The 18,132-nt window shown below is 44.7% G+C and overlaps 1 protein-coding gene across 3 annotated transcripts in view; it reads left to right on the forward strand.

Moving 5' to 3' along the window:
* XPO1 (exportin 1) overlaps positions 1-18,132 on the forward strand; it is a 1,770,162-nt gene that overhangs the window by 545,952 nt on the left and 1,206,078 nt on the right. The window lies entirely within an intron of this gene.

Genomic DNA, 18,132 nt, shown 5'->3' on the forward strand with positions numbered 1-18,132 from the left:
CCCCCTCTTAATGCATCTGTCCAGGGGCAGTCATCACAAGTTACCTCACTGGTTGGATCTCCTCCCACAGGACAAGGGGTCTCTCATCCATTCCTACTTGTCCATTCTGCAACTGGCATTATGAGTGATAAGGGTTTGATCCCTATCAGGCACCTTTTTTCTGAGGACATGCTCAGGATTTTACAGGAGCAAGAAAACCCCCAATCAGAAAATCTTGTGTGTCCAAGTGGAAGAGATTTTCGGTCTGTTGGTGTGATCGTAACCAGGACCCTTTTTCAGTGGGGGTCCCTCTGGTCCTCTCTTATTTGCATGTTACTCCAGTCTTCTATGAAGTCCCAATTGTTAGCCATTTCTGCTTGTCTGTCTTTGAATTCTCCTGTGCCATCTTGTTTTGAGGTCAAGCAATTGCTTGACGTCCTGCATTTTTGGCCTCCAAGAAAGCTTGTTCCTCCTCCTTTGGACCTTAATTTTGTTTTGGAAAAATTGACTCTGGCTCCTTTTCAGCCTGCAGATTCTACTTCTTTGCAGCATTGTACCTGGGAGACTGTTTTGTTGCTGGCTGTTACTTCTACTCAGAGGGTTTCTGAGCTGCAGGCCCTTATGGCCATTCCTCCATTTTTGTTTTTTCACAGGGGCAGGGTGTCCCTTTGTACTAATCCTCATTTTATGCCCAAGGTAGTCAATGAGTTGTCCTTGAATCAGTTGGTACAAGTCCCTCCCTTTTTCCATTCTCCTCAGTCTGCTACTGAGAAGGTCCTGCATACCTTGGATTTTCACAGACGGCTCAGGTACTGTTTGGATAAAACTAGAACTATTCATAAGTTTGATAAACTGTTTCCTTTCGTCCCATGTCTTTGGGTTTGGCTGTTTCTAAGCAAATCATCTCCTCCTGGATATCGAAGGCAATTTTCTTTTATTTTCATGGCAAATCTTTCTGCTTCTTTTAGAGTTCATTCCACTAGAGCTGTTGCATCTTTTAGTGCTTTCTTCAAGGGGTTGGACACCAATTCCATACCTGAAACTGCTGCTTGGTATTCTGTGCATACCTTTACTAAGCATTATAAGTTGGATATGGTTTCTAGGGCCAGAGCAGGTTTTGCTGAAACCATTTTGTGAGTTTCTTGAGGGCTCTTCTCAGCCTTCCAGTTCCCATTCTGTTTCTTGAGCTTTTTTACTCTCCCTTATGTACCGAATACTGCACAGTGATATGGAAAGACATAGTACAGTTGTGTAAAATTCTACTGTAACAGTAGATGTCCTTCTATTCACATGTTGCAGTATTCATCATATATGGGTTTACTCCTGTTGCTACCCGAACATCTGGCCAGTATACAAAAGTTTTCAGTCACTGTATGGTGCGTGGGACATCTGACGTGTCTAGTGAAACGTGCGACATAAAAGTGGCATCTGCACACACCAGTCTTCAGAACTTCTACATTTATGGTAGGTACAAAACTGTACTTTCCTGCCTTCCCGGGTGTCAAATCTCAAAGAACTACGTTAAGTGCTCCACTGGGGAACCTTTTCAGTCATTTTCTTTATCTTAATGCTTGTTCATGTCATCCGGAAAGGGCAAGTGTAAGTGCTGCCATCAGATACCCCACAAGGACACCCACGATCAGTGTCTTTTTGTTTAGGCCAGTCGCACAACTACAAGGCCTGCTCCATTTTCCAGACATCTGTGCCCAAAACTTTGTGCAGCCATCTGCATGTGCTCAACCTTTATCTGGGAAAATCCACGTCCTACCTGCCGAACTGCCAAAAAAGAAAGCCAAGACTCAGACCTACCAGTACTGCTGCGCCTCTTCCGTCCAAGACTCAGCCTGTGGCCGACGGCCTGGTTGACGATTCGGGCTCCGCTGCTTCAGATACAGCTTGTACCTTCACGGAAGCTGCAAAATTCCACGTGGAGAGCAAGTTCGTAGAGGCTTTTCAGACACCGGGGTGGGGGGGAGGCCAGCGATCTTGGTAGGTCCGTTGGATCCCTCTGCTTCCTTACAGTTGCTCGATTCCAAGCTGTCCTCCCTTCAGATACCTGCCAGGCCTTTCAAAAGGAAGGAAAAAAGAAAATGCATTTCACCTACTACTGAAAGCATCTCCGACTGGCAGGTGTTCAGCCAAAGTTTGTTTAATGCTGTCATGGCCTTACTGCTTACCACTACAGGGACTTTGACCATCCCTCCTATACTGAGCCTAAGGCCTCAAACATCAGACCCCTCTCTGAGGGAAGAGGAGGAATTTTCTGATTCTTCATCTGAAGAATCACACTCTTATACTTCTCAGCTTTCTTCACCCTTGGGATATAGCTCCCCAGAGGAAAAATCCATTGATCCTGACTCCCTAGCTGAGGATTTGACCTTTGGGGAGACTTACCAAGATGAAGAAATATTTTAAGTGGGAATCATCTGAAATGACGGATGTTCAAAAAAGCAGTTATGACCTCATTCAGCTGGATTCCCCAACTCCTACTGCTGTTCCCTCCAATTCTGCCTGCCTTTCTAGGTGCCTTCTCTTCAGCATCCTTGAACCCTGACTCACAACCCCCTGCTCCACGCAAACCTGATAGCAGTCTCAGGGACTTTATAAAATCTAAGTTTTTTTATCAAGTGTCCTTCAGCGGACCCTGCCACCATTTCCATTTGCACGGATAAGGCCTCTAAACTATTGCCTACCACCACCATTCTTCCTGTTGATAGAAAAACCATGGAACATCTGGGTAGGAAAATTTACACCTCTGCTACTCTGGCCTTCAGGGCTACTAACTAGCAGACACACATGGCTAAATGTGCCTTATCCCTTCTGGCGAAAGTCTCTAAGGAATTGTTTGATTCCCCAGATTTTGCTGCCAAAGCTTCACTGTCTTCCCTTCTTGCGATCACCTCCCAGGTTACCAAGCAGTCCATAAAGTGCAGTTATGATGCTACTGAGGCTTCAGCCAGGTCAACAGCATCAGCATCTGGTTTGAGAAGGTATTTCTGGCTACGCCTCCAGCCCCTACCCAGACGACTTTAGAGCAAAGCTGATTGATGCCCCTCTGGACAATACAGCTCTGTTTGGTACAAAAGTGGCTGATTTATTTAAGTCACTGTAACAGAGGGGAAAAGAGATGCAGGATTTAAGACACCTGCTGGTCTCTGCTATTCGAAAATTACAGAGGAATTATCCAGCTAACCCGCAGTTTATTAGAAAGCACTCTCATCCTGCTGCTCCCACAAGGCCCAGGAAAACTAGGAAGCAACTCTCTCATGCCAGAGCTCACCCTCCTCTAGCCAGAGGCAGCCCTTTCAAGACGGGGCAGGTAGTGTCTGACTACCTGACCACCTTAAATCCACCACCCTCTCCCTCTCTTGGTGCATCTCTCACTGTCTTCCAGTGTGGACATCCATCACCTCAGACAAATGGGTCCTTTCAGTAATACAAAAATGGTATTTTATGACCTGGCTCATGCCCTGAAGCGAAGGGGTATCCCTCAACCTCCAAAACAGTTGCACCTATTGCAGCCTGTGCTAGAAACTCTGATGGCGCAAGGCACCATCAAAACAGTACTATTGGCTGCAAAAGGAAGAGGCTTCTACTCTAGGATTTTCCTAGTGCCAAGAAAAAATGGTCCTTGGAGACCAATTCTAGACCACTCTGTAGTTAACCTCTTCCTTCAGGTTCCTACTTTCAAGATGTTGATCTTACCAACTCTTTTTCCACTCCTTCTTCCCCAAGGGTTCATGGCCACCCTAGGTGTAAAGGACGCCTACCTTCACATCCCCATAAGACCCAATTTCAGGAAATACCTTAGGTTTTCTGTGGGCCCTTTTCACTTTCAATTCTCTGCCTTGCCCTTTGGGCTTTCCAGGGCATCCAGAGTATTCACCAATTGTCTGGCCCCAGTTATTGCCTTTTGCAGGACAAAAGGAATCCAGATATTCCCTTCTCTGGACAACCTGCTCATACAGGCAGATTTCAGGGCGACCCCCCCCTGCAACACATACAACTTGTCATTACCATCCGATAATCCCTAGGATTTTAGATCAACTTCCCAAAATCCAACCTGGAACCTTCCCAAGACATTGTCTTTCTGAGGTGCAAGATTTGCACAGACATCATGAAAGCCTCTCCCCCCCCCCCAAAAAAGGTGGAAAGTTTAACCGAACACCTACTTCTAGTCCTCCAGACAACAGAACTGACAGCAAGGCAGTACCTCAGGCTCCTGGGCTACATGGCAGCCTCTATTCCCATGTTACCATTAGCAAGACTCCATATGAGGAAGTTGCAGTGGTATGTAAGGTCAGTTTGGACCCAGCACTCCCATCCCTTGGAGTACAGGGTTCCCCTCCTACCTTGCCTCAAACTAGAAATCCAGTGGTGGCTGAAGCAAGTGAACCTCAATCCAGGTCTTCCCCTCCAACCACCTCAACCCAAATAGGTCATGCACACAGATGCCTCAGACTTGGACTAGGGAGCAACTCTGGGCCATCTGAAAGTGTAGGGGCTGTGGCTAAGGCTACACAAACAAGACCACATCAGTATCTGTGAGATGAGGGCAATACTCCTGTCCAGGTGAGCCTTCCAGTTCAATCTACAAGTCCACTAAAGATCTTCACAGACAATACCACAGTGCTTTGGTGTCTCAACAAACTGGAGGGGGGGTGACCAGATCAAATCAAATCTTTCTTGCTTTGCAGAATAGCTCTCTTGGTGTGGGAACTGGCCACCTCCCAGGGAGTTACCCTGCAGGCGGTTTACATTCCTTCACAACAGAACTCCCAGGCAGACACCCTCAAGCAGATCCATAACAAACGACCACGATGGATGCTTCACAGGGATGTCTTCTTGTACCTGGTCCACCGGTGGAGTACACCTCGAATAGACCTGTTTGCCTCCTCTGTCAACCGGCAACTTCCTTTCTTTTGCACCAGACTCGTACACCATCAGGCGATGGCAACAGATGCATTCTCAATCTCTTGGAAGGGGAAGTTTCTCTCTGCATTTCCCCCCTTCTCACTTGTACAGAAGGTCCTGCTGAAGATCCAGCAGGGCAAACCAAAAATCTTTTTGGTGGCTCCCTATTGGCCAAGACAGCATTGGTTCCCCCTACTCTTACAGTTCTCTAAAAACAATCACCACAAGTTACCCCTCAAGAGTGGACCTTCTCACACAGCACAAGGGATCCCAAATACACCCTCCGTGGCAATTGCTGCACATCACACTGTGACTGATAGGATTCTGAGCCCTTTCAGACACCTTTACAATGAGGACATGCTCACTGTCCTTAAGGAGGCCAGGAAGCCAAACACAAGAAAATCATACCTTTCAAAGTGGAAGAGATTTTCTGTATGGTGTCTCAAGACAGTTGGACCTGCTTGCAAGCGACACCCCTCTAGTACTGTGTTACCTGTGTGAACTACTGCAGACAGGATTGGCCTACTCATCCATTAAAGCCCACTTGTCTGCCATTTCAGCTTGTCTTCCTCTGGATCCTCCTTACCTTCCAGACTATCAGCTAAGTTATTCCTTAAACAGATCCTTCATCTGAGACCCCCCCCCCCCCCAGGAAGCCATCTTCACCCCCATGGGACCTCAACTATATTTTGGAAAAGCTTACACTTCCTCCATTTGAGCCAGTGAATAAAGCTTCCCTAAAACACTGTACATGGAAAACTGTACTTCTCGTGGCCTTGACCTCCGCCAGGGGAGTGTCAGAGCTACAAGCCCTCTTGGCTATCCCACCTTTCCTGGTATTCCACACGGACAGGGTTACTGTTAGAACTTGACCGTTCCTTCATGCCAAAGGTGGTGAATACCCTTTCCCTAAATCAGGCCATCCAACTACCAACCTTCTTCCCTAATCCACAGGGAGACAGTGAGAGAATACTCCATTCCCTAGATGTGCACAGACAGCTCAGATTTTATCTGCACAAAACCAAGTCCATCAGACTGGCTGATCAACCGTTTGTCTCTCTTTACCCCAAGGCCCTAAGGAAGGCAGTAACCAAACAAACTATTTCAACCTGGATTTCCAAAACTATCACTTTCTGCTGGGAAATCTCTGCAAGGTACTGTCAAAACACACACTACCAGGGCTGTGGACTCCTCAGGAGCCTTCTTCAGGGGTTTGGATACCTCTACCATTCTTGAAGCAGCCACTTGGTCATCAATGCACACTTTCACCAAGCTTTACAATTTAGACCATATTTCCAGAGCCAGGGCAGGATTTGACAGTACTGTCCTTCACGAATTCCTGGAGAGACCGCCTCTAGACCACCAACAACCCCTTCTTCACAGTGAGCTTTTGCACTCACCCATATGTGATGAATACTGCAACATGTGAATAAAAGGACATAAAGTTGTGTAAAATCATACTGTAACCATAGATGTCCTCTTGCATGTTGCAGTATTCCTTCCCACACTCCTTCCTTTCCTGTTATGCTGCATTTCCCTTTCTGGATGGCACATGACCGGCATTTCCCTTGCTGGGACTGGTTCCAACTGGCGCTTACAGTTCTGAGGGCTGGTGCATGCAGAAATCTCTTTTATGGCCCATGTTCCACTAACCGCACCATACAATGACTTAAAAGTTTTGTATACTGGCCGGATGTTCAGGTAGTAAGAGGGGTAAACCCATATGTGATGAATACTGCAACATGGAAGAGAAAGACATCTGTGGTTATGATAAGATTTTACACAACTTTTCTATGTCCTTCTCTTCACTATTGCCGTATTCGCTCCCTCACTCAAACACACTCTTGTTTCTTCATTATTTTTTCCTTCTGATGTGCATGGTCTCCTTTGTCCGATGAAGTCTGTTCTCTTCTGGTGCAATTCAGTTCTGAATAGTTGCATCTGTACATCTCTTTTATGCCCTGCATTCTGTGCAGTGCAAACAAGATTTTTTTTAAGCTCATCTCTACTGGCTGAACGATGGGCTGCCCGGAGAGGGACATCCCTTATGTACCGAATACTGTACAGTGAAGAGAAGAACATCTACTGTTAAGATTTTACGCAACTGTACTGCATACTGTACATCCTTTACTTGGACACACTAAAGTTGGAAGAGTTGATAAAAGATTCTTGTACAGTCAGTAATCTTTTTTTTTTAGATCCATCCTAAGAAAGCATGCATTCCCAAATGGGTAAGACTGTCATTGGTGTAGGTTCAAGAGGCAACAGCTACTATAAGCTAGGCTGCTCCAAGTTCTCCACTGTATAACAAGACTTTGTAATTCAGGTTTGTCTTACGGCTCTATAAAGTTGTTCCTCTGCTATTTCAGCCTCCTGCCAGTTCACTCACCAATTTTCTCTGACCCTACTGTGAAAAAGTTCAAGTGTATCCGTCATCTGATGCTGCCAAGAAGGATCCCTACTCCAGCTTGGGATCTATATTTTTTTTTAGGAAACACTCATCCTAACCTTTTAAACCTGCTACCTCCACTGATCTCAAGTTCACAGTCTGGAAGACTGCCCCTCCTGGTGGTTCACACCTGTGCCAAGAGAATGTCTCAGTTATAAGCATTTATTTATAGAAAGACCTTAATTTTTTGTAAGAACCAAATGTTTATGCATAGAAACCCTTCTTTAATGTCAAAGGTAGTATCTGACGCATCTGTAAATCAACTTGTCGCATTGCCTGTCTTATTTCCAAATCCTCAGAACATGGGAGAGAAAACTTTGCTTTTCCCCTGGATGTGCATAGGCAGCTCAGAGTCTGCGCAAAACAAAGAACTACAAAGTCTGATCAGCTGTTTGTGGTGGTTGCAAAGAACAAGAAAGAAGAGGCCTGTTTAACAAGCAGACTTTTTTAAAATGGGTTAATTGTATTGCCTTTTGCTGCTGTAATGTTAGAGCACACACCAGTAGGGCTGCAGCAGCTTCTACCTTCCTTAGACAAGTGATGACTCAGTCCATTCTAAAGGGAGCCAGATGGCCATTAGTCCACACCTTTTTTTAGACACTATAACCTGGGTGCTGCTTCTGGAAGTAGTGGTTGAGGATAAGGGAAGTTTAAATGAGGAGGTCAAAGCCAGAATTGGGGTCTGCAGCCAACTGGCTCAGTGTGTGTCAGGTGTAGTTTGACAGAATGCCAAAGAATCTGAAAAGTAAGGTGTACAAAATGAGTACTACTATATATTAGAGAAACCCTGGGCAGTCAAGGTAGAGCAGTTGAGGAAAGCTGTAGGTGATGGGGGTGAAGTGCCTGAGACAGGTGCACACTTTGGGACAGACAAAGAAGGGAATAAGAGCAAAAGCCAAGTAGCTGCAATTACAGAAAAGGTCAGAACAGTTTAGGGTGGTTTGGGCACATGCGCAGAAAAGCCGAAGACAGTCTTGTGAAGATGATTTGGGACAGACATGAAGAATGCAAGAGAAAACTAGGGTGCCCAGCAAAGAGGTGGATGGATTGTCTGAGAGAAGACCTGTGACAGTCAGACGCGAGTGTCAAAGAAGGCAGGAGAGTGGCATTGAATAGAGAGAGAGAGAGAGATGGCGACAGTTGGCCAACACCCCAACCCCGTGTAGAAAATGGGAAAAGATGAGGTGGGGGGTTGAGGATGGTGATTATGATCCTGGCATTGGTTGCAAAGGTGTTTTCCAGGCCTGGGGTAAAGAGACAAGTCCATGGTATTTGGCCAGCCTTGGGCTTCTAACTACAGGAAACCCCAAGAGTAATTAATGCAACAGTGAAGATGTACTAACTTCTATATTTATGGTAAGTACTTACACAGCTGTAGTTTGCTTTTTATAGAGAGTTTTGCAGTATTGGGTCTTGAAGACCCCAAAAGCTTTCCTGTTGAAGAATATCCTGCATCGGGGACACCAGGCTCTGCAGTATGGCACAGGCAAACTTGCCCTGTCTGAGGAACATCTGACGTTGGTACCTCTGACAATAAAGACCTGAAAATGGTGCCACAGCCAACAGCCCTGTATACATATGTCCTGATGTGTGATAGCAGAGGTGTCCTCTGGCTGAATAATATAACACTAGTAAGTCATAACAAAGGAAATGAAAAAGATTCTGTCATTTGACAACATGAATGTGGATCTGTATTCTGGTGGAATTTCTCAGATTTGTTTGGTACCTTTTAAACATTTTTAACAAAGGTGTGAACCTCTCTTGTCATGTCTTCCTCTATACCTCCCATTTTCCACCAACTCTGTTTAGTTTCTGAAAGGCAACCTGCACTTTTCACCAGAGACCCATTTCTTCTTTATGGACTTGAACTGGGAGTTTGGTTAGCATGAAATATTTTTTCTTGGGAAGCATTCTTGGTTGCCATCTCTTTGACCAGTAGAATTTCAACCACGCTGACCTTGAAGTCCAGATAAACTATTAGTCTTAATGAAGATAGGATGTCAGTCTTTTCTTTGTCCAGAGTGGTTTTGAAACTAATCAGTCCATTTAACACCATGTGATGGATGACTTTGTGTGGATCATTGCTGTAGTCATAATAGGAATCTCTGCTGCTGAGTCAGACATCTGTCCTGACTTTTGGGGGATGAGTACCCTTCTGTCATTGCCTGGCTGATGTCACCATGTCTTCGATATCTTCATTTAGGTAGCATCAGTTCTCGCCATCTGTAGATACATTATTCAGAGCTGCTGTCATGACATCTGGTATTCCTGCTGCAAGGATCACAATGTCAAGCCCCATTTCCAGAGCCCTACCTTTCCCTTTCTCTTTCTGACTTCAACCTACTCCATCTCCATATACTGGCTTTATTGCTGTTTTTCTGAGTTATGTACTTAAACTAACGCTGTTGGTTTGGCATGTCTGTCTGCTTCCAGTAGCTGATTGGGGAAGTTTTTCTGTTTTTGCTTTCACTAGTGCTTATAGATGTTCTTAATGAAATTGAAAAGGTCAGTATCTGCCTTGAGTACATAAAACAAATGCAACACACATTTCCATTCCTGCTGTCTGTTCTGTTTAGGTTTGTAGCATGATGAAGACAGTGGTCCATGTTGTGCCAGTTTCAACCCAAGAATCATCGAGCATCACACAAATAATCTCCAGGAATGTTTAGCTCAGAGGAAGTAGTGTGCTTGGACTCACTCTGCCATGATGTCAGTTGAGGCATCAGAAACCCTTGCTTGTGAGCTCAGACTTTAAGAAAAATGACTTGGGTTGAGATGAGCAGAAACCAGTGGCTGCCTTTTTAGAGTCCAAAGGTTTCTCTAGAATCGAGGAGGGACTGACATGGGAGAGTTGTGTTTACAGCCCAGTATTTGGTGTCTGTTACTGCCTGGGCCTGAGGTGCAACCTCTCTGGAAGCCGTCTTGGTGTCTATTGGCACATCCTTTTGGATTTAATCCATAGTGTTTTTTGGGTGTTCTGAAGCGTCTGAGAGCTTTGGAGATATCAGCGAAGATCATTGAAATGTTGAGCATCCTTATGTGCCTCAAGGCTTCTAATGCAACCACACAGGATCTACTAAGGTCTTGGGTGTCCAAACCTAAGCAGGCAACTATCGATTTCGACATAGTCAGAGCAGTGCCTCATCCCATGCCCTCCTACCCAAGCTATATCTCCATAACCTTTTCCAGCTAGCCCAGGATTTCAAGACCATTTTGAATTCTAAGCTGCCAGCTTTGGTGTGATACCCATGGTGAAGAGTGGAAAAATGGAGCCCGCCCACCCACATAGATGGATTCGGATACCTCTGATTCAGTGGGAGGTGAAATGGCTTATAAAAACCAGATGTCTTCTCCCCTTATACTTTAAATACAACACTGTATCCCACCTTAACCTCTGCTTCACTGCCAGTGGGTGTGTCCTTAGGCGTTGCATCCTTCACAGGATAAGGATAAGTGAAGCTGTCATATGGGAAGCAAAAGTTCTTATATGCCCATCCTAGGTACAGGGGCTTAATGGACCTACTTAAACCAAAGCTAGTTGCTTTACTAAACGCATCTTCTAGTATTTATTAAGACTTGATAATGTACTTTAGAGGTAGGTTCCCTCCCTACTGTCATTAAGGATCCCATAGGTTATTATATGAGATCCCTTTAGCTGATCCATTTGTGGTGTACGTGGATTACAGACTAACTTCTCTTGCTTCATGTAGGAACTCCTTTCCTAATGGCGAAAAGCTGCTTTGTGAAAGAGACTCCTCTGCTCTTCTGCCATTCAGGGTCCTTAATTGCCAGAGACTCCTCTGCTCTTCTGCCATTCAGGGTCCTTAATTGCCAGACTGGCATGCTGAAGTTCCTCAAGTTTATTAACTCCATCAAAATTGTAAGGTTGAAGTGCTCACTGATGTGGATCTAAAGGGGGAGATGCTTGAGTTGTGCAGCTTCAGTGCTCTGGTTGTCAAGCACACCATGGAATGTGGCTATGATGCACTGGATACATCACGCAGGGCAGCAGGCTCCGTGAGGTTGGAGCAGTTGAATTAATTCCCAGATGGTGGAATTCTTTGGATTCCCAGCTTGAAAGGTGCTCCAAGGACTGGAGAATAAGTGTAAAACTGTGTAGTCTGTGAAACAGCTTTTTTATTCCTAGCCTCAAAACATAGTAGGAACTACCCTTCCAAGGGATGGCCTCTTTACCTTAAGCAAAAAAAAAGGGGGGGGGGGGGATAAGTCCTAAAGGGAGTGAGAACATGTCACTGGGAGAAAGAAAGCCAAGTAGAATAAAGTGACAAACCTGGGGCCCTCAGACTTGTGGTATCCAGAGGGCTACTTTGACTTGGTTAAGCTTTCTCCTTCCCTTTCCCTAGAAATCCACCCCAACCTCATCTCCTCTGTTTTAAACCTCTTGCCCCACCCATAAGGAGCGAGTTTGCTTTTGCCTGTAGGTGAAGGAGTTGGAAGCCATTGTCTAGGACCAGTGGGTCCTTAAGATTCTGAAACAGAGATACCGACTCAATTCCTAAGCAGACCATAATTCTTCAAAACCCCTCCTGTTCTCAAGGAATAATCTTGCTTTTGTCACTGCTCTTTTACAGGACCTCCAACTCAAGAAACTACAGAAAGAGTACTGAAAAAGGCAGAGAAGACTGGATGTTTCATTAGATTGTTTAGTATTAAGAATAGGAGGCACATGGTGACCAATTACAAATCTCTTAAGGTTAAATAAATTCTTAGAAGTACCAAAATTCAAATACGTTCTCTGGAAGGGCCGTCTACCTCTTTTCCCTAATCATGGCTTGTTGCTTCTACATCTGCATTACAAAGATGCACTGAAGGTTTTTTGAGGTTTGAGGCAGGAGTACTCTTCCATTTCATACAATTAACCTCTTTGCCCTTTAGCTTGTTTGCAGCAGTTGAGGTATTCACAAAGATTTTCATTCTCGCTGCTGCAGTAGTAGCCTTTGACTACTTCTATTGTACAACAACCATCCATTCTTTCCAAAGCTCTGACTTCTGTCCATACTCGCACTCTGTCTGCTGATGCACAAGCCATGGGATAGAAAATCAGCAGCCGGAATACAGACATCTTCAGTATTTTCTTGCCTCTTTTGAGAGTGCACTTTTGGGCTTCATAGGATCAACAGTTTTTCTTTCTGTCAAGTTGGTCTGGGAAACCCTTCCACAGTGTGTTTAGGAATTTTTATCTTTTTGACAGAAATTGTCTTAGTCTCTCTAAGAAGACTGGCAATATTAATTAATTCTGCGTTCGCAGAAACCATCAGTATTTGGCTGTTTAGAACAGTAGCAGCTGTTAGTCTAGCTGGGGGAAATATTTTTGTTGGCTTTTATGTGCTGCTTTTTACAGCTTTGAGTTAAATAAAGAATGGAAAGGGTTTTATTTTTGTGAAATGTTATGTAGTGCTTGTGCACACTCAGGCAGCCTAGATCTTTTTCTTTACTGCAGTTTGTACTTCTTGGATTTTTATAGTGTATCGCTTTTCAACTTGGCATGTTGGGGATTGTTTGGTGGGGTAGTTCTATGAGTGCATGTATTCACTATTTATACTTGCCTCAGGACCGACCCTACCACCAGAATTTACTGGACTTCAAGCACTTTCTTCTTTGATTAGGGCATGGGTACAAATACTGGCCCAGTTGCTTGTTCTCCTGCTTATACCTAAGGAGGGGGAAATAATCTTACCCAAGGAACCCTAGCCTTCTCCCCAAGCTCTTTCTGCACCTCGGGTGTTGTAGCTACTGCAGAGTCACCCACTGATTCCTCCAGCCGATTGCTGGTTTCCTTGTGACCCTCTGGTTGTGTACATACTGCCACTGTGGACCAGGGGCAAGTCATGTCCTCTTTGTCTGGTCCAGTGTTCATTTTGGGTATGGAAGAACCACTTTTTTGGATCAGGGAGTTTATCACAGGTGTGGTTCTTGACATAGCTGAGATAAGAGACTTGTTTCCTGGTCTAAACAACATTCTTCTAGTCAGTCTCCTCCTAGGGATGTACTGCAAAAAAGAAATTAAAGGTTAAGCATAATTCTTCAGATGATACTGTTTCAGTAAGCAAGTTGAATTATTTTGGCCAAGGATTTATTGCATGTGTTTTACCTTGTGGAACAGCAGACAGATTTATCTTCCCAAGCAAGGCCCTGTGTTTGAGGGAGGAACCTTCAGATGGTTTTGCCAGGGAATGGACCTCTCCTGCGTTTTCTCCTTTGTCACTGAATCTGATGACAGTGATTTTTTTTCAGTCTCTTCTTATGAAGAGTTTTCCTCTACAGAAACTTTGTCCAGAATGACTCAGTTGTTTCAGTGGGAGCAGGTGAATGTTCCCTCGTCTTCTAAAAGAAACCGTGCTTCAAGTGGATGCCTCACATGCCTCTTCTACTTCTGTTATGACTGCTTTGCAGGATATTTTTTTTATTTTGCTTGTAGTAATCCTGACATTTCAGTTCCCAAAAAGTTAGACTTTATAGAGTTCCTCAATCCAGTAATTATTTATATTTTCATCTGAGGTCAGCAGCTTTTTTCTGTTTATTCTCATAATGCTAATAAAAATGTAGTCTGTGCCAACACCTTTCCTTCTTATAAGATTGTATCAGAAAAAGTGGGTTTTAAGAGTGGTTCAGGAGGGCTACAGGTGCCACTGGAAAATGATTCCTGTTTTTTGACTAATTCCTTCTCGAAACCAAGCATTGTTTCCACTGGTTTTATAGAACATGCTAGCCTTAGGGGGTCACAAAACCACTGCCCTGCAGTCAGTTGGGGAAAGGAATTTTGTTCAAGAATTTTTCTGATACCAAAAATAGATTCCCCTTAAGAGGTCAGTTCTGAATCTGTTTTTTTCTCAACGTGTTAAAGTACCAAATTTCAAAATACTAACTTTCTGTGGTCTGTTACTTCTCATCCCTCATTTGAGTTTTAGGTAAAGTTAGACCTAAAAGATTCTTGTCATAGTCACATTGTCACAGAGTTCAGAAGTTTCCTCAGATTTTGTGTGTTTGGGTTTATGTTGTCAGTTATTCTTCGTTTCACTGTTGCAGTCATCACTTGTGGGTTATCCCTGCTGGGTAGCCCTCGCCCGGCCCGAATACCAGAGTAAAGGATTTCCCTCCTGCGTCGGGTGCAGGTTGCCTGAGACTAACGTCAGGTCATCAGGGCTATAAAGAAAGGCAGCTGGCGCCATTACATCAGTCTTTCTTGCCGTGGAGCCCGAACCAGAAGCAGTTTGCAAGTGCGTCGGTCGTTTTGCCAGAGTGAAGAGAGAATCTATTAAAGCTAAGTGCCTCGTTGGGGATCTTTTTCTTGCACTTAAGATGTCCCGCAACTGCATTTACTCTTTTTCTCCGACATCGGCTAATAGAAAAACTACAGCAACCAAGCTAAAGCTTAAGCAAGAGTGAAAAAGGCAAACCCCAATGGGGCACTTAACTTTTCGAAGTCTTCGGCCATAAGAGTGAAGCGGTTGAAGCTATTGTCTGCGGCTGAATAGATGTTCTCTGTGTTTCACTGTTGCAGTCATCACATTTGGGTTATCCCTGCCAGGGTTAGCCCTCAGTTGGCCCGAATATCAGCGGCTTAGTATTTCTGCGTCGGTTGCTGTCGCTCCAGGACTGGCGTCAGGTAGTCAGTGCTATAAAAACAGGCAGCCGACGCCATTACATTAGTCTTTCTTGTAGAGGAGCCCGAAGCAGAAGCAGTTCAGACGAGTGCCGTTCGGCCGCTACCTGAGATTTTCCTTTTTGAATTGAAGTTGAAGTCTTCTAAAGCGAAGTACCCCGTTGGGGATCCTTTTTTCTTGCTTTAACAGATGTCAGAAAAAGTTAACAATTGTCTCGCCTGTGGAAAGCAATTACGACATCGAGACTTTCATTCTTACTGCGTCACCTATTTAGGCCCAGACCATGACGTCCCCTTCTGTCGCTTTTGTGCTTTGTTCAACGCCAGAACTATACGTCTTCTGGCCCTTATTGTAGCTAGATATTATCGCTCTCAATCCTCGACTTCCGAGATGGCTTCGGTAAGCCATCTGATAACTGATCTTCTGAAAAAACGTAAGGATAAAGATAGACTGCACTGGTCCAGAACTGCCGACGACTCTTCCGTTAAACTAGTAGTCAGTATTCTGGTCCTCAGTGAGGTGCTATCGCAGCCCCTGATGCTCGCTTTTGTGGATACGCAGGCCGCTACCGAGACCCTTTCGGATTCCTGTATGCTGTGAGACCCTTCGACTAAGGATCCAGCAGATGTCTCTACCTTGGATGGGTCCGGAGCCTCTGAGCAGGCACCAACTTCTGAGGAAGTACTTCACATTACCAATACTCGACACAGACCGACAAGTTATTTCACGTCTTCAATTCTTTCGAAAACCGAGTTTCTAAGTCCCAGGGTACGAACCACACCCAAAATAAAGATGACGACCCAAGCTCAGGCCCCTGCTTCCTTACCTCAGTCTCAAATGCTTAAAATGGTGGAAGACCTTATAAATGCTCATCAGGGGAAGTCAGGCTTACCCCTTCCAAACAAAAGAGACACTTGTCCCCAGTAGTTTTATCTGAACAGGAGTCCGATGACTGATGTATCTGAATATGAAGATATGCAACCCCTCTCTGCTTATGAGGATTCTGATGCAGAGGAGTCCATCCCTTCAGCCTCTCCACCCGAGGACTTTTCTTTGGGGAAACCCTTCATACTTTAAGGGAGCAATTCCAATGGGAATGCCAGGACTATCCTCAGTCAAAAAAGAGACTTGGGGAATTCTTAGATCTTCCACAGCACAGGTCTCTGGCCATTCCTCCTGTCCTAGATGTTGTGGAGGAAGTTTTTATGGAATCCAGTCTGACCCCTGACACCCTCCCTCCTGCTCCCAGGAAACCTGACAGGTATTATAGAGTCCCTGACTCTCTCAAATTTCTTTTAAAAAATCCTACTGCTGACCCTGAGGTCATCTCTCAAGGACCTAAAGGAATCAAAGCAACGTCCTCAGATAGGGATTCCCGAGCATGACAGATGGGGTAAAAAAGTATGCACCTCTGCTACTCTTGCTATTGGAGCATTAAATTGTCAGTTCCATATGCTGAAATATCAGCAACATACCATGGAACTCCTCAAACAAAGAATATTTTCTTTCCCTACTTGTGCAGAAAATAGAGTTTCAAGAGTTCATGCATTCTGCAGGTCAAGTAACTAAGCACACCTTGCAGTGTGGTTTTGACGCCCTAGAAGCATCTTGCAGGGAAGCATTCACTGATTCTGTACTTAGAAGACATGCTTGGCTTAAGGAGCAGCCCTTGCCAGACCATGTTAAATCCAAATTATTAGACGCACCCTTGCACAAAGACAACTTATTTGGCAAAAAGGCAGAAGAGGTCCTAAAAAAGATGGAAGAAAAAGCTAAATCTATGCAGACAGTTGAAGACTTCTTACAGGTCCAGCCACCGAGGTTCAGTAGGCATTGCCCCTCCAAGCGCTGGTCCTTTCCTGCCCCCCCCTCCCACCCCGGTCAGCTCAGCCCAGGGAATGCAGAGATCTAAGCAATGGAGTTCCTCCTCTTCAAAACCAGGCAGTGGAAAGAGCTCACAATGACTTTACACTTCCACCCCCTCCCTCTGCCTACCTGCACTTGCCCCTTAGGAGGAAAACTCTCCTTCCAGCAAGCACCTGGGCCACCATTAACTAAATTATTAATTTTGAATTTATAGTAATATTTCTTTAAATGGTCTATCCATTAATTGATTAATTGAAGTATCAAGTGAATGAGAATGATATTTAAACTCCAGCTGTTACTTGTATTCTTGTTCTGATGAAGTCCTATGGACGAAACCTATGTTAACTCGTGTTCTGTTTGTGACATTCAGCTTGAATAAACTGCTGTTAGACTACAATTTTGTTCCATTCCTTCTGGTTGGTTTACCTGGGCCACCATTACCAACGACCGCCGGGTGCTCAACATAGTGTCCCAGGAATACAAATTTTTATTTTCACACTCTGCCAACCCCAAAAGGGTTCCCAGATCTTCCCCAAACCAGTGGGCAGAAGCCAAAAAGCAAGTCCTTTCCCTCTGCTCTGAGGGCAGTAGAGCATGTTCCTGCAGAACAGATAGGCCGAGGTTTCTACGCCTGACTCTTCCAGGTACCCAGAAAAGAGGGCACATAGCGCCCCATCCTCGACCTATCCATTCTAAACACCTTTCTGGTGATACAAAAATTCAAAGTGCTCACCCTCCAGCAGCTTCATCCTCTGCTTTCCAAGGATGCTTGGTTAGCCACCCTAGACCTAAAAGAGGCCTACCTACACATCCCAATCAGGAAATAATGCAGAAAATACCTACGTTTCAGAGCAGGATCACTGCACTTTCAGTTCTCTGCGTTTCCCTCTGGCTTATCCACTGCTTCCAGAGTTTTCACAAAATGTCTGGCTCTCACCATTGCTTTTTACTGACAAGAAATATTAAAATTTACCCATACTTAGACAACTGCCTGATTCAGGCAGACAGGAAAAGCTGCTAAAGCACATGACCTCTGTAAAGGACCTACTGACCTCCCTGGGGTATACTATCAACGAAAATAAATCAAAACTAGTACCCACACAAAACATTGTATTCCTGGGAGCAAGCCTGGACATAGCATCCCAGGTGGCATTCCTTACACCAGAAAAGCAAACCTACCTCTCTCAACTAGCCACCATAACCCAGTTATCCGCAAGGAAAATCCTGCAAGCTCTAGGGTTCATGGCTTCTTGCATTCTACTCATTTCATATGCCAGACTGCATATGAGGAAACTACAG

The sequence above is a fragment of the Protopterus annectens genome, chromosome 1.part0 (assembly GCF_019279795.1).
Source record: "Protopterus annectens isolate FY-2018-M chromosome 1.part0, PAN1.0, whole genome shotgun sequence".
NCBI lineage: Eukaryota > Metazoa > Chordata > Ceratodontiformes > Protopteridae > Protopterus > Protopterus annectens.